Source organism: Chelonia mydas, chromosome 10, assembly GCF_015237465.2.
Source record: "Chelonia mydas isolate rCheMyd1 chromosome 10, rCheMyd1.pri.v2, whole genome shotgun sequence".
Classification (NCBI taxonomy): Eukaryota; Metazoa; Chordata; order Testudines; family Cheloniidae; genus Chelonia; species Chelonia mydas.
In genome coordinates this window covers 2,391,617-2,402,366 of record NC_051250.2, presented here as the reverse complement: position 1 = coordinate 2,402,366, position 10,750 = coordinate 2,391,617, and positions in this window count along the sequence as shown.

Here is a 10,750-nt window from a genome sequence, read left to right as displayed (position 1 = left end):
AAGTATTGACCAGGGTGGTGGGATGTCACCGTGTGGGTAGAAGGAAGCCTGTGAATGTCGGCAGAAGTGGCCAGATGCCCTCTGCTGCCAAATGTGTATGTCTGCAGTAATCTCTGCAAAGGGAGGGTGTGGTATGCCATTTGCTCTGGCCTTGAGTAGCTTAACTAGGCCAGGTTAAACAGAAACAAGGACCAGGGGCAACACATAGAGCAACATGGCTTGATCTTGTCAGCTAGCAGCACTGACAGGCTCTGTCCTTCTGGAGTTTCTAACATATTTCATATTGGTATTAGGGCCTCTTGGTAGTGGTCTAGCAACACTCCGGTAGCTACGCTGATACAAACCTCCAGTGCCCTTGCACTGCACTGGGTAACATGGGGTCTGCACTGGTGCAGTTCACCCTTCGCACACAGGAATGAATTTATCCTCCAGACCCTCAGGAGGGACGGTTCTCCCCCAGGCCACACAGGCAGTCTGTTGCAGAGCTAGGAATTAAATGCAGGCCCCTCCCGTGTCCCAGACCAGTGTGTTAACCAGAAGACCCCCCTTCCTCACTGACTTCATCTGGAGCAGGCCCAAAGTGAAGGTCAGCTCCCAGGGAGCAAGCCAGCTCTGCAAACCGCAAGTGTGGAGCCTCCGCCCCGTGCTGCTAACGTTGCTGAGACATTTCAGACTCTCCCATGCATGGGAGGGGGAAGGATTGTTAATGTTGTCACTTTCTTTCCTTGAGCTGAATAATTAGTTACTAGGGATTCATTAAACTGCAAGGTCACTCCAGGCGTTCTCCAGCGCAGGCTGTGAGCTGTGATTAGACTGAGAAGAGAAGCAGAACGCAGAAGCATGACGGCACTGGGTAACGTTCCAGCACCTTCTTGGAGCTAATACATGCTGCTGAGGAAGAGGAGCTGTTGTTAAGCTGAGCTCTGTACCTTGTCTTTATACACTAAAAAGAAAAGGAGTACTTGTGGCACCTTAGAGACTAACCAGTTTATTTGAGCATGAGCTTTCGTGAGCTACAGCTCACTTCATCGGATGCATCCGATGAAGTGAGCTGTAGCTCACGAAAGCTCATGCTCAAATAAACTGGTTAGTCTCTAAGGTGCCACAAGTACTCCTTTTCTTTTTACGAATACAGACTAACACGGCTGTTACTCTGAAACTTGTCTTTATACACTGTGATTTAGGGTTTGCCAGCCAGCCGACAGGCAGAATTCCCCACCAGCTTTCTGGGGAGAGACGGCCACAATGCTAATCGCTGGAGCAAACGTGACCGTGTGTTTTCTACCAGGGCGATTCAAACAGGGCTCCATGCAACGCCCAGCAGGTGTTGGATAGGGCCCTGGTGAGCCATGCCCTGGGTGATGCAGGAGAGAAGGACACATGTTGGAGCCAGAAGGCAGCTATAAAGAGACACTTCCAGAAAGCTTCCAAGGCAGCTGGAGGGAGAGGGAGAGGTTCTGAAGACAGAGTAGGCGCAGCAGCAAGGATGGAGAGGGGGAGAGACAGGGAGCCAGCAGGGAGGAGAGAGTCGTGGGGGCGGGGCAGAGTGCATGAGGGGAGCAGCTGTGGTGGGAAAGGAGGGAGCAATGGGCACTAGCAACAGCGAGGGACGCTGAGCAGAGAAGGGAATGAGGCAGCAATTCCCCAGCTCTGGGGTGGTGTCTCTTCCTCTGCACGGGTGTGAATGCTGCCTCGCTCCTCCGCAGTGACTAGGTATAAGGCCGTAAGTGGTAAGTCCTGTTGAGAACTAAACGGGCTTGGGTCTGTGTGTAACACAGGGCAGAGATTCAGCCATGCTGCTGCCAGGCTGGGGGTCTCCTGCCCACTCCCCTTTGTCAGCTGCTGGAGCTGAGAGGGGCCGGTGGGGATATTCGGTCCCCCCTTGAGAGCTGGGGCTGTTCAGACAGCCTGCTGACCATGGACACAGCCTGACGATAGAGCCTAAGCCTAGAGTCCGTGTCCCATGTGGGAAAATCACAGGGCAAGTCTTGGTCCTATTTGTTTTCTTCCCCAAATTATCTCATTAGAATAATGAGGACACTCGTCGTTGTCTTCTGAAGATCAGCTAGGAAGTAGCCCTGTGCTTGGTGCCTTCCTGCTGTGCCCAGGTTTGATATAAAGAGCCATTGCAACGCCATCACTCTGGGGCCTGATCAAAGAAACACCTGCCGAAGGGGACACCCGTTGCTAATGTGGAGTAGCTCCCAGCATGAAACGCTCCCTCAGCAGCCAGGCTGCACGTGTTTTATGTTTTTTAGAGATCAGCAGCAACACACTCAGGGCTTGTCTGCACAGGGAGAGATCAGTATAATTCTCCTACTGTACTTATAGCAGTGTAGCTCCCCGTATGCAGACTCATGTTTGGGACTCAAGAGTGTCTTTTTCTGCGACATGTTGTTCCAGAGTAAGAGCTCATCAGGAACAGCTGTGGTGGAATAGCTTCTGCTGCAATAGCTATTCCAGTTATTTTCCTTGCATGGACATCCCTGACATGAAGTGAGAATTCCTTCCCTACCAGCTATTGTTTGTTTGGAGGCAGTTACCTGCAAGGCTGGCATCACAGGGTATCTTCTTCTGAATTACAAGTCTGTATGGGCTTGATCCAAAGCCCACTGTCTTCAACGGGAGCCTTTCCATTGACTTCAATGGGTTTTGGATTTGGTTTTATATTTGCAACAGGAAAAAAATAGAGATGAGCTGATATTCCAAGGTGCTGAGCGCCTGGAGCTGCCTCTGACTTCTATGGGATTTGTGGATGCTCTGAAAATAAGGCCAAGAACCTAGGCGGTCTTAAATGAAGGTTTAGGGTTTGTGGAACACTGCAGGGTGCAGCTGGGATTGTGGCGAGGCCCTCAGCTCACAGAATGTGCACGCACCTTGGTTGGTTGGGTTTCTCATCTGCTCTTCTCTGCTCCTTGATACTAAGGTGCGTTTTGTTTTCTGGGAGAACTGTGCTGTATGTGTATCAATGAAACTTTTATAGTCGCCCTGAAAACAGGAGTCTCTGGGCCTGCCAGGCAGGGTGAAGAAAATATGCAGCAAGGTCCCAGATTGGGAGGGGTCTTCAGTAGACTGCATAAAAAACTACAAAATGTAGTACATGCCTCCTGAGCATGCCCGGAAGTGACTTTTCAATCCTCGGTGACATTTTAAAATTTCTTCTCCATACATAAAAATGTGCTAATCCTCAGTGTGAGCTCAGTTCAGGCCAAGTGCCAAACTTCCGGCGTTTTTATTCTAGCTGTAGTGTGTGTGTGTGTGTGTATATATATATATATATGATTCGGAGGTTTGTTTATATAAGTATTTTGTTATTCTAGCTGTAGTGTGTGTGTGTGTGTGTGTGTGTGTGTGTGATATATATATATATGATTCGGAGGTTTGTTTATATAAGTATTTTGTCTTTCCCACCCTCCGTGGAAACGGAAGGGTAATATTCAATTTTTAGATGGCAAAAATAGACATTTTTTTACTCAAAATCATAGAAGAAAATTATTGGCACTACTCCCTGAATTCTTCCCATTTGGGTTTTAAGCATCTGTTTGGTTGCTGGCAATACTGATGCGAAGAAAAGGCTTCTAAAATACATTTTTTTAAAAAAAATTATAATGATGCCAAAGTCTCCTAGTTAACAAAATTAGACCAAAAGGAATCTCATCTACATGAGGATTAAGATGATGATGGATGTTCAAATGAGGACGTTTAGTCTAATTCTTTGTTACGTGCCTATGGACACTGACGTGTTTGATAGTGAATTGATTTCTTGTGAGTCTGTTACTGTCTGTGCCAAAATGCAGTATCCTTTGCTCTTGTGGTTGAATTGCAAAGTGGATTTTTGCCTCTTTGTTTTATTGCTCCTCTGGTATTTTAGTGGGTTTCTTGCAAAGCTTGAGGGGGAAAGTTGGGATTTTTTGCAATGAGGAGAGTTTTAACGCTGTGCTTGTTTCCTTTGTGATTGTCATGACTGTAATTTTATCTAAAGATTAATAAAAATAGCCCCCAAGATGACATAATTCAAACCCTTCTTTCATTTAAAAATTATCCCATTTATGAAGCAATGTTCCACCAGACTCTTCCCCTGTCAACCCCCTCTTCCCCCCCGCCCCAATGGAGCTGGAGTGGGAGACTGTGGTACTTGTATGTCACAGCCAGGTTAGTGTTGTTCAGAACAGTGGTCCAGGGCATCCCCTTTCAGGTAGATGCCCGTGAGAGATGAACACCGAGTGAGGATCAGCATGCTGAGTCCCCACCAAATCATCCTGTGGGGCAGTGCCAGAGTTTCCAAAGCCAACCCATGTGGGGTGAGCTCTGGTTTCTCGCACAGGGTCAGTCCTGTGGATGTGCTGCCTTGTGGACACCCAGGGGCCCACCTGGCTGGCACCGTGACAGCGTGCTCCAGTGAACCTGGATTGTCTGTGATTAGTAAACTGTGTAGCGTGATGGTGGGAGAATGTGGCTGGGCTGGCCTGGCCCTGCCTGGTCTTCCCCCTCCCCCTGAGCACATCCTGAGCCTGCAGAGAGCTTTCTGTATGGTTCCTGGAAGGGGGCAGTGCTGCTGAGAGAACTGAACACCTGCACCCAATGTCTTCCACGCAGAGCAGGGACGATCTGTGTTCATCCTTCATGTGGCGGGTCTCGGGGACATGGTGTGACCTAGCATGAAGGACGTAACAATGAGGGGGAAACACAGTGAGGGGATCCAAGCTAATGCTCGTGTTCTCCAAACAATGCTCTTGCTTCCGTGGAGAATTTCCTCCTTAGCCGTCCTCAGATATTGTAAGTAATCTGCTCCAAGGGCCGTGCCTTTACCTGGGTCTTGCAGAGCACAGAGCCTGCCACCAACACTCAACAAACATCTCTGACACTTCCTGTTTCCTCCTTACGCTGACACAGAATTGATTTTTCCCAGGACATGGGCTGGTGTAAACCCCTAGATGGCGATCTGTCTCCAGCTGGAGATAGACTCCACAGGCATCTCCTTCGCTGGAATGAAAACCCTGGGCTACATTTCAGCCTAGTAACACTGCATAACGCAGGAGGTGTGACCACGTAATGGGCTCTTGGTCACCCTCCCTCCTTTCTGAGCGGGGGTGAGGGGGGTGTCAGACTGCCACCCCAAGAGGGAAGATGTTGAAGGAGGGATGCAAAGCCTCTAACTGAATATGTGAACTGGGGTACATGGCCGGGGGGGATGGGAATGAGAGGATACCCAGAGTTGGCAGAGCAGAACTGGGAGTGAAACAGGGTCAGGTATAGGCCCATGTTACTGGGGAGACTGGGGCTTGTGTTGGGACTGCAGGTAATCTGGGAGATTTGAAGTTTGATGGTGCTCCTTTAACACATGCAGTAGCGTGACCATGTCTAGAGCCACTTAAGGCACCATGGCCTGGACTCCAGTCCTGCCTAGAATGACCATACGTCCCAATATTATCGGCTTTGTCTTATATAGGCAACTCGACCTCCCCACACACCCTGGAAAAAAAGGTGTCCCGATCCTTCACACTTGCTATCTGGTCATCCCTCCTGCCTCACAAAGCACCCAGCAGTGGGGAGATTAGACACCCACACAATCAGGTAGGGGAGGCTGAACCCACAAAGATCAGACTGGGCGATGGGAAGCTAGAGGAGAGACCTACAGTAGAACTGAATTAGAAGGGCAGAGGCACCTTGTCACTGCAATAAACACTCCCCTTCTCTGAAGAGTTTTCTCCCTGTGGAAAATGTACCAGTACAATTCATGGGTGGTGTTTGGGGTTTTTAGCTTCATTCTGGATCAGAAGTACCCAACAGCATGAGTGAAGTGAAATATTCCTACAAGACAGCTGGAGAACAAGGAGGGAGATTGGCTTGCTCTGATGGGTTTGTAAGGTTCCCTCCTCCTGAACCGGTGGGACATACGTGTACCTGTATGAAGAAGGAGTGCTGTGTAAGCCATTCCCAGCTACAGCAAGGAAAGGAGGTGAGACTGGGCAGTTGATAATGAAACTAAGGAGGAGAGGATGATAGGAGCTGGCTCTTGGTCAGAACTGACTTCTTCGATCCAGTTCCTGATTGGTTAGTGATTGTAGACACTATGGAAATGTAAAGAGCGACTATAATACCTGAAACCTCCTGGCCTCAGGTTACAGGCATGTGATAAAACTGGAATCCCATCACATGGGCGAGGGGAGAGGTGTGGTCTAGCTGAGTCCTATCACAGGCTCTGAAACTGACTGGCAGACCAACCTCAGACAATCAAAAGGAGTACTTGTGGCACCTTAGAGACTAACCAGTTTATCTGAGCATGAGCTACAGCTCACTTCATAGGATGCAACTGGATGCTCAAATAAATTGGTTAGTCACTAAGGTGCCACAAGTACTTCTTTTCTTTTTGCGAATACAGACTAACATGGCTGCTACTCTGAAACCTCTCAGACAATCAGTTCACCTCTGTGCCTCATTGCCCTCCCCAGAATTGGAGGTATGAGACGTGCCTGCCTTCCAGGGTGTTGTTTGCAGTGGTGTTGTAGTTATGTCCCAGCATATTACAGAGACAAGGCGGATGAGGTAACATCTGTATTGGACCAACTTCTGTTGGTGAGAGAGACCAGCTTTTGAGCTACACCGTGCTTTTCTTCAAGCCGCTGTAAGGCTTAATGAATGATTGCAAAGCAATTTAAAGATGAAAAGAGCAAGGCACAAACATTATGCATCGAAGTATTATGCGTACCAGCCCAATAACAATAGGGATAGGATAGGCCCCTGAAAGAAAGAACAAGGAGTGTGTGTGGCACGCATATTTGGACAGAAAGAAGACGCTGTCCTTTAAATAAAACCTTCAGCACATGTGATAGTGTGAAATCCATGCCAAATCTTCATACCCACTGGCCATGCTGCCAGAATCCAGCAACGTCATTAGTACACTGTAATTTGGTTCATGCACCACATAGTAAAGAGGCTCTAGGGAAGAGTACCACAAGCCCTCCTGTGGGGTTTCATTCTTTGCCTCTTGGACTAGGGGACAGTGCCAAATCTGCGTTGCTTTTTGAACATACATGGCACTGCCAAAAACAACACAGCTGGTCCCAGTGAAATCAAATTGCTATTCAGCATCATAGGGTTTCTGAGCCCCTCACCCTGTCTGTTCATTATTTCTTCTTCCTTGCACTTCATAAACTGCAGAGCAGTTCTTCAAAGATATTTATAATATTTATTAGTATTTAAAATAATAAATAACACCTTACTAGGGCCCCTGGGCCCATTCTTCCCAGTCAGTGCCACCCTAGAAGTAATATATCAGCAGAGTAAAGGTAATACGATGATGTATTGTGCTGATACATCATCTGAGCACTGGCATCCCAACCCAGCACGCTATAAAGGGTTAGCACGCTGATTATAAATGACTGACTGGCAGTACAGCCCTGGCCATTATGAACAAATCAGATGGATCCTAATCTTTAATGGATTATCCTGAAACTAGAATGGATTCTTTCATGAAAAAGTAACTAGAGAGTTTATGGGGTGGGTAGAAAGATATTAACAGGCTAGAAGTCTCCAATAGGCTTAAACAAAAATGGCTTTCACCTCTGGGTCATCAGTTTGGATTCAGAATAGGTAGGTACTGGCCAAAAACCATTAGCCCATGGAACAGCCATCAGATGTGTTTGTGGTCTCTGTCCAGTTTGCAGTGGACAAGCATACACAATAATTGGGCTCCCAGAGTGGCCAAATGACGGGGTGATGCACGTTGGCAGGGTAGGATGTGAGAAGCTGGTGCTTCTTCATCCCTTACTGTATCTGTATTTATCTGGGGATAAACAGAGGACTCCAGTCTCCGCAGCTGGGCTGTCAATCAGCACCCTCCATAAGTACTTCCATACAACCCCCAAAACACCTCTGGAACTGGAGACTTGAAAGCTTCATGGTTACCTCCTAGAAAATGCTAAAAACATTCTGGGTAGAAGAAGTTCTGCAGAGGAGTCCTGCCCTCCCCAAACATATAAGGACACATACCTGTATTCTGAATTTCATGAATGGGAACCCAGTTTGCTATAATGGGTGTGGTTGTTACTGCTCTATGAAAGTATGATTAATATTTAATACACATTCCTTTGGCTCCACTGGAGTCAAAGGGCCAGATTCCAAATGAACAACTTGGTCCAAGGCTAACAGCCTTCTTGGTTTTGGGGAGTTATTTATTAGACCAGAACCTCCCCACATCATATCTGGCTAGCGTATGCTGCATAGTAGAAAGCTGTTCACAGTGGGCAGCTGGAAATTCCTTTTGCGTAGGTGGCTTAGCTTTGATGTCATCGCCATTTTAGGGTCTGAACAATCAAAGCTGTTTGCATTGAAGTGTCAAAATACTTTCTGAAATGTGTTGATGCTTTAACAAGGAGAATGACACTCATCTGTTCTTTAGCCTCATGGTGAAGTCCACTTACCTTAAACTCAGTGGCCTCAATGTGTCCTATGCTGAAGGACCATTTTGCACTGATGTGTGAAAGTTAGGGACAGTTCTGAGTGGATGTCCCAAATCACAAAGCATCGTCTCAGGGTCTCTCTCCTCAAAGCCACAAGGCAAGGCTACACCCAGAATGCTGGGGGCGGGGGGGCAGGCATCCATTTTAAGGCCTTGGAAGCACTTCATGCCAAGAACAGTTTGGACTCAGAAGAGGAATCTCATTTGAAGGCCTTACTGGATCTGGAGCACTCAGCTCTCAACAGCAGAATTTGGGATATTGTCTCCAAGACTGGTACAGACCCCAAAGAACTCTTCACTTCTAATTAGTCTTGTAATTCCTGTCTCACCCTAGGGAGCTCAGATCCAAAAGTAGGACTTCAATCAATGTGGTATCTTTAGAGAGAGAATGTGACAATCAATGAGAGTCTCAAGTATCATTTATAGGCATTCAAATGCCTGTCAGATCTTTCTCTGCCCGTGAAATCAGCTAACCATGAGCTTACAGTGTAATTCTGTGGCTAAATGTGCTAATGTGATTCTCAAATGTGTAAACAGGAGTAGGAATAGGGAGGTTATATTATCTCTGCATCTGGTTCAGTTGCTACTGGAATACTGTGTCCAGTTCTGGTGTCCACACTTCCAGAAGTATGTTGAAAAATTAGAAAGGATTCAGAGAAGAGCCATGAAAATAATTAAAGGATTGAAAACATGCCTTACAGTGATAAATAGATTGAGTTCTGGGTCTATCTTATCAAAAAGAAAGTTAAGGGGTGATCACAGTCTATAAATAACTACATGGGGAACAGAAATTTGATGATAGAGGGCTTTTCAATCTAGTAGAGAACGGTATAATGAGATCCAATGGCTGGAAGTCAAACTGGATAAATTCAGACTAGAAATAAAGGGCAAATCTTTATCAGTAAGGGTACTGAATCATTGGAACAAGCATTGTGGTGGATTCTCCATCCCTGGCAATTTTTAAATCAAAATTGGATTTTTCTTCTAAAAGATATGCTCTAAAAAAGATGGAGGTCTTGCTACTGTGAATGTGCCCGATTTTACAGTGTTATGGTACTAGACATTGTGATATTTTGGCTATAAATATCAAAGTAGTGATTGCATATATCTGACATGCTGCCATTCATAACTCACTTAATCATCTTGAACAGATTTGGCATGTTAGCTCTAAATCCTGGTGTGATGTCCCTATCCACCCCACAAACAGAAGTGAAAACCTGCATAGGCATCTGTAGGGCGCCCCATGCTTATGGTCTGAACATCCTTGTTTTGGTTACCTGCCTTCGGACTCTCAGTCTCGATCGAGATGCCAAAAATGTAACATGTTGCCAAAGGCAATAGTTATTGTGTAATGGGGATGAATCAAGTTGTTGTCTATTAATGCCAGTTTCCACACAGGGTAATTATTAGGATGGGAGACGCCAAATATTTACAATTAAAGCTTGACTTTATTATGAGCATTGCTGTGCTCACAAGAGCCGTATGACCTCAGTCAGGAGCCTGAAGGATGACAGAACGTGGTGTGGAACCCTGTGATGTCACAGGTGGAGAGATCTGGATATTCCAGAACTTGCTCAACAGGTCTCTGGCTCTCAGACTGGTAATTTCCCCTGGTTCTCAAGGCAATGCACAGTCCTTTTTGCCCTCCCACTTTCCTCCTACCCAAAGTTCAAGAAATAGGGAATTAAAGATCCACCCAACAAAACAAACTCTGGACAGGGAGAAGCCAATGTACAGCAATGCACAGAACAGTCCTACTTATTTGGTGGTCTGTTGCCAACAGGCAGCTGCTGCTGCCATTTACTTAATTCTTCTGTAAAGTAGAGCCTATTATGTACTAACTAGGCATTTTCCAAACACTCAAGGTCACTCCCCGCTCCAAGGACCTCAAAACCAAAAGCCCTGTCTACACACAGTTTGTGTACCGCTTTAGAGTTAAAGCACTACAACCTCCAGGGTGGACGCAGTCATACAAAGAAAAAGGTGACTCTATCGCTTATTCCTGTAAATTTACAGAAATTAGCCATTTCTAAAACAATATAGCTAAAATAGTAAATAGTTCCCTAGGCGGTTCCTACTGATCTATAAACTAACTAGTAGAACAATAAAACATATCCTCCTCATCAACCTCTTCCTTTTTCCTCCTCTTTCCTCATTAATCTGCAAATACAATATAAAATAATTGGTGCACATGAAATAACACTAAGGAGAAAAAATCCCCAAAACCAGTAATCGAACAACCTTAACTCTGCCCCTGTATTTATATTGCTATTTTAGAGCACAATCCAA